This window comes from Delphinapterus leucas, chromosome 2, assembly GCF_059928025.1.
Source record: "Delphinapterus leucas isolate spDelLeu-1000000601 "Yukka" chromosome 2, BTC_Dleu_Yukka2, whole genome shotgun sequence".
Classification (NCBI taxonomy): Eukaryota; Metazoa; Chordata; class Mammalia; order Artiodactyla; family Monodontidae; genus Delphinapterus; species Delphinapterus leucas.
The window spans coordinates 53,584,363-53,590,461 of record NC_143130.1 but is presented as its reverse complement, the minus strand read 5'-3'; the positions used below and the strand labels follow the sequence as shown (position 1 = coordinate 53,590,461).

Here is a 6,099-nt window from a genome sequence, read left to right as displayed (position 1 = left end):
TGCCAGGGCATTCACAAACCCCAGGGGAGCCTCTAGAGGGGCTGGGAGTAGGGCTGGCATGCAAGAAGCCCCTCCAGGGAGGTGGGAATCCACATTATAGCAGAAACTTTAGGACCAGGACAGCTCATCGTGTCTGATGTCAGGTGACGTGTGACAGCCAAGTCCTCAGCCCAACAGGTGCTGGGACACCTGTCAGCATAGCTGCTACAAATTCCTCGGTAGGTCACAAAAAGAGCCCAGGGTCAGCTATCTGAAGGGTATGAAGGGGTTTGGGTAACCAGAGGGGCCTCACCTGCAGGTCACAGCTGTCCCTGGCCTCAGGCAGGCAGGCCAGTAGCCACTAGCAGGTGCCTCCATAACTGCTATAACCCAGAAGCTGATACCTTGATTCAGCTGCTGGACATTCTGTGAAGCATGTGTTGTGGGCCACTGTGGTCGATGATGCTAGTACTTAAAATTCTGAGACCAACTTAGATGGGCTGTGGTCCCAGTAATTATTTATACAGAAGGCAGTTTCTGTGCAAGGCAGAAACTATCCTGAATGTAAACAGTGCCCCTTGATCTCACCAAATCTCCTATCAATGGACATTTTCTTGTTTCAAGATTTCCTTTTCTTTGCTCATTAAAGACATTTTGAGAAAGCTCATCATCAGGACTGTGTATTATTTCAACTTTCAATGAATAGTTTAAATATTAAATTGGGACTCTATATTGTTTAATAAATGCATTTATATTCAAAGTGGGGATGGCATCTGCTAACTTCAGGAGAGTAAAACCCTCTGAGGTTTGAAGGAAAAGGGAAGGAAAGAGTAATTGAGGGGAGGGACTCTTAGCTCTTCCTGTTTATTTTTAAAAGAAACACCCACAAAGATCTGAAGCAAATATAGCCAAATACCAACATCTGTTAAACCTAGGTGGTGGAGGCTCCGTGGATGTATGTAATATTATTTTCTGTACTTTTTTGTACCTTTGAAATGTTTATAATCAGAATGAACATTTTTTAAAGATGGGATGTAGAAAGGAAATAAACTTTATAAAACTTAGGTGTGTATTGGGATTTCTTAAAGTTCTGCATATGATTATTTTTCTTACAGATGAGAAAAGGGAGATAAATGTCACGTTTGGATATGGAAGGCATAATAATAATTAGAGCAAAACCTACATATGGGCTTAGTATGTGCCAGGCACAGTTGTAAACACGTTACTCATTAACTCATTTAGTCAGACACCAGCACAAACCTCCATCCAGGGTTGTGATCACTTGACGAAATAATGGTTTTATTGCTGGGGTTCCCAACTTGGACTCACTAAATGAAATTAAGCAGGGAAGCATCAAGCCAGAAAAGATCAGACTTCTATTTCTCAGTGCATGGGTCTCAGGAGTAAGTCAGCCAGGGAGAAATAAACTTCTACCTCTGATGTAGCATCCTGGTGGGAGACGGACCTGTGGAAAGCTGGCCCCACTACTGGAAGAAACAAGGGACCAGACACTGTAAAGGGACAGACCTGTTGGGATGGCTGCCTCCCAGTCATGCTCCATTCCCTTAAAGGTAAACAATATCTTTTTTTTTTTAATTGAAGTATAGTTGATTTACAATATTGTGTTACTTCAGGTATACAGCAAAGGGATTCTTTTATATATATATATATATATTTCAGAGTATTTTGCATTATAGGTTATTACAAGGTATTGTTCCCTGCGTTATACAGTAAATCCTTCTCGCTTAACTATTTTATATATAGTAGTTTGTATCTGTTAATCCCATAATCTTCCCAAACTCCTAATTAATCGCTACCCCACCTTCCTCCTTTGGTAACCATAAGTTTGTTTTCTATACCTGTAAGTCTATTTCTGTTTTGCAAATAGGTTCATTTGTATTATTTTTAGATTCCACATATAAGCGATATCATATATTTGTCTTTCTCTGTTGACTGACCTCATCTAATACGATATTGTCTAGGTCTATCCATGTTGCTGCAAATGGCAATATTTCATTCTTTTCATGGCTGAGTAATATTCCATTGTGTGTGTGTGTCTATATATATATACATATGTATATACCCATTGATTATTTTGCTTGTTTGTGACACTTAAGTAAACGGAATCACTTGGAGTGCATTCTTATGTCTTGTTTGTTTTACTGAACATTTATTTAGTGAGATTTATTCTGCAATTGCCTGTACCAGTAGTTCATTCATTTTCATTGCTGCAGAATTTTTCATTGTATGAATATGCTGTAATTTATCAACTCGTGATATTACTGATGGACCTGTGTGGAGTTTCCATTTGAGGCTCTATGACTTGCTGTGCTGAACACTCTTGTGTATGTCTTTTGGTGTAAATATATATGCATTTCTGTTGAGTAGACCCCTAAATGTTCAGCTTTTGAAGACACTTCAAATGGTTTTCCAAAGTGGTTGTACCAATTTGTACTCTCTCCAGTAGTGTGTGAGAGTTCAAGTTGCACTGTAATATCATCAAAGCTAAAATTTGTCTGTTTTTTAAAAATGAATACCTAATCTAAGTGTTCATACTTAGCATTTTTCTAGGAAAGAAATATCTGGTGGGGCAAGGGCTTCCTCCTACATTGCTTTTCCCTTTTCAAGAAGTTTCTTGTTTATTCACATGGACTTTCTATTCTAGGTGAATTTTAGAACTATTTTATTGAGTTCCGTAAAAATGTTAGTAATTGCTAGATTAAGGTTATGCACATTGTAAAATTTTGATAGGTACTGCTAAATTGCTCACAAAAAGTCTGCGTCAGTATACAGTCCTACCAACAGTGGAAAAGAGTAACCATTTCCCCTCACCTTCACTAACCCTGGATATTAACAAATTCTAAAATTTTACCCCCAAAGCGTATCTTGTTGCATTTAAATTTGTGTATTTTTGAGACAGATTGAGTAGTTTTTACCTGTTTATTGGCCATTTGTATTTCTTCTTCTATGCTTTGTGTGTTCATATTCTAAGCTAGTATGTCTACTAGCTACTAGATAATATGTCTATTATCTGTTTTTATTTCTCTCTGTAAGAGTTTTTTCTATTTTTTAAATCTGCATTGTCCAATATTAGTCACCACTGGCCATATTTGTCTATTTAAATTGAAAGTAATTTAATTAAGTAAAACTAAGGCTTCAGTTCCTCAAACTGGTCACATCTCAAGTGTGCAATAGCTACATGTGGCCAGTGGCTGTCCTTTTGGGTAACACAGAGCATGAACAGTTCCCTCATTGCAGAAAGTTCTATTGGACAGTGTTAGTTTAGACAGTAATACTTTTTCTGTATTTGTGTTGAAATATTTTCCCTCAGGCCACTCTTATATTTTTTATTTTTGAACACTTTCTTTTGTGGTACAGAAAGAATACATTTTTATGTGGCCAAATTATTTATAATTTTTATATGGATCTTGTTTAAGAAAACCTTTGGAAGTTATAAACATTTTCTACATATTTTCTTCTAATTATTTATTTGTGTTGTTCTTTAATTTATCTAAAATTAATTTTATAGTGCAAAATAGGAGCTCAATTCAATTTTTCACAATGGATTGCCAATCTTTCTCGTACCATGTATTGTGCTTGAAAGGAGGAAATCCAGAAATATTGGTGAACAGTACTAATAACTACCACATACCTTTAATCGAGGTAATGAAAATTTCCTTCTGTTTTAGTTTGCTAAGCAGTTTTGGCAGAAATAAACATTAAATTTTGTCAACTGCTTTTTCTGTGCTTCTCAAGAGGATCTTTTTTTACTCCCTAATTAGGACAAATCCTACCCTTAGTTGGGGGTAATGTATCATTATTAATTCATTAATGGATTTGATGTGCTAATATTTTATTTAGAATTTTTGTATGTATTCAGAAACAAGTTTGGCATTTTTCTTGTTGATACATAGTATTCCATTGTATGGATGTATTATACTTTGTTTAGCCAGCTCCCTATTAATGGATATTTGTATTTTCCAATATTACCAGCAATGCTACGATGCTGCTGCAACCCTGTACCTGTGTCATTTTGCACCTGGGCAACTATATCTATAAGATAAATTTCCAAACATGAGATTGTCAACTCAAAAAGTAGGTTTGTTAGATATTGCCAAATTGGCCTCACTAAAGATTTTTACCAATTTACACCCCGACTGGAAATGTATGAGTGGCTGTTTTCCCAACAGTGTCCTTGAACTGTAAACTCCATCTCCTCCACTCAGCAAGGCTGCCTGGCTCTGCCTGTGTCTTTCCACTGCACCAGTGGTCCAGAAATTGTCTCCAGGCAGAGAATGGGGCAATTGTATAGCTCACCTCATTTATTTCCCTTCTCTGAGGGATCACAGTCCTCCCATGCTGCCTGTTGTCCAATGTCTGAAAGCAGTTGTTTAAAATATTTTGTTGTTTTCTAGCTGTTTGTGGTGGGAGATTAAATCTGTTCTTGCTACTCCATCATGGACCAGAAGCAAAAGTCCTGCTTTTACTTTTACTTTTCAACCTTTCTGTGTATAGCATAGAGTTGGGTTTGGTTTTGTAATTCAATCTGAAAATTTCTTATATGGGCAACCTAAGCTACTCTACATTGATTGACATGCCAAACATGTTTGATCTCAGTTCTGTCATTATTTTATGTTATGCTTACCTTTTACATTCAAGTCATTCCTATTCATCTTTTGTTTTCTTTATTTTTAGGTAGGGCTCTACTTCAATTTAGGCATGCTTACATTTTTTGTTATTATCTTCACCAATTCTGAAATTCATCTCTCACCTCTTTTTTTCCATTTTCTACTATAAAGAAAATGGTAATGCATTATTTTGTTTATTGCATATAGATATAGATCTTAGGATAACTGCTATTATTATATTTATTTTACAGATGATGAAATAAAACTCAAGGAGTTTCAGTGCCCAAGATTGCAAACCAGGAAGGTGCAGAAACAGAATTTGAATCCAAGATCAACTCACTCTGAAGTCCACAATCATTTTATTCTACTCTGCACAATACTAACTATATTATACCCCACATCACACTATACTATAGCATACTATACTATGCAGCCTCCTTACTTTCTAGGGGGTGAATTTGCAATTCTGGAAAATATACATACTATAAAGTTTCATAAGTGTTATTAAATAACTATTATTGAGTTTAAAGACAGGTATATTTGTTAAGTTGCTGGTAATGACTATTCTTATTTTTAATTTCCAAATGATAACCCAAAATAATTTTGCATGGGAAAGAGCTTTTTTGCCCCTCAGATTTTAAACTTTCCTACAGGGAATAGATTGAAAGGAGGTAGGTAGTTCCCTAACTCAAGATCTAAGGCAGGGACAAATTTCCTATTTAGTAATTCAGGAACTCATATACATTTCCTCCTGTTCAAGGGACAGAGAGGCCAGAGCCCTTTCAGCTCTTGTCTGAAGATGAGCACGCACAGATGAGTATGGACATGGGGAGGTCATGAGGCAGTAGGATACCAAGACAAAAATACAGGGCTCCATTCTCGAGTCTGTGGCTCATGAGCTGGGGAGCCTTGGGCAAATGAATCACTTACGCTCTTGGGATCTCAGTTTTCTCATTTTTAAAAAGAGTGTGTTGGACTAGATATCTTATATAAGGTCTCCTTTAGGGTAAAAATAATTTAATTTTATACTTTAAAAAATGGGGACTGTGTAAGTTATACTGTTATAGTTTAAAAAAAACCCACAGCTTACAAAAACACTATATACACTAGCTATCTAAAGGAAATGCAACACATTAAAAAAAATCAAATCTATAGATCTGGGTGGTAGAATTTTCTTCTGAATGTTTTTCTGCCTTTTGCAACTTCTGTACAATGAATATGAATTATTTTTGTAATCTGAAATAAATATATTTTGGTTTTTGGCACATTGAAAACTGCAAGAGAACCAAAAATAGAATAAAACAACCCCAATTTTAATGTAACCAGGATACCAGACAGAAGGCCCAACATCCCACATATTATGAAACTTTTTAAGGTGTCAGGGGGTCAGGATCTCATCTGACAGATGGACTCACCAGTAACTCAGTCCCTCTCAGCAGCATCTGGGGACAGTGTTTCCATAATGACTCACAAGGACTGTGCCAGCCAGCCC

General features: G+C 36.4%; 1 long non-coding RNA gene across 1 annotated transcript; it reads left to right on the top strand.

The window, feature by feature from the left end:
• Positions 1–640: 640 nt before the first annotated feature.
• Positions 641–5,872, top strand: LOC111187334 (uncharacterized). The gene is made up of 2 exons (XR_002648089.2): positions 641–1,550; positions 4,859–5,872. It is a non-coding gene; the product is annotated as an uncharacterized LOC111187334 (long non-coding RNA).
• The last annotated feature ends 227 nt before the right edge of the window (positions 5,873–6,099 follow it).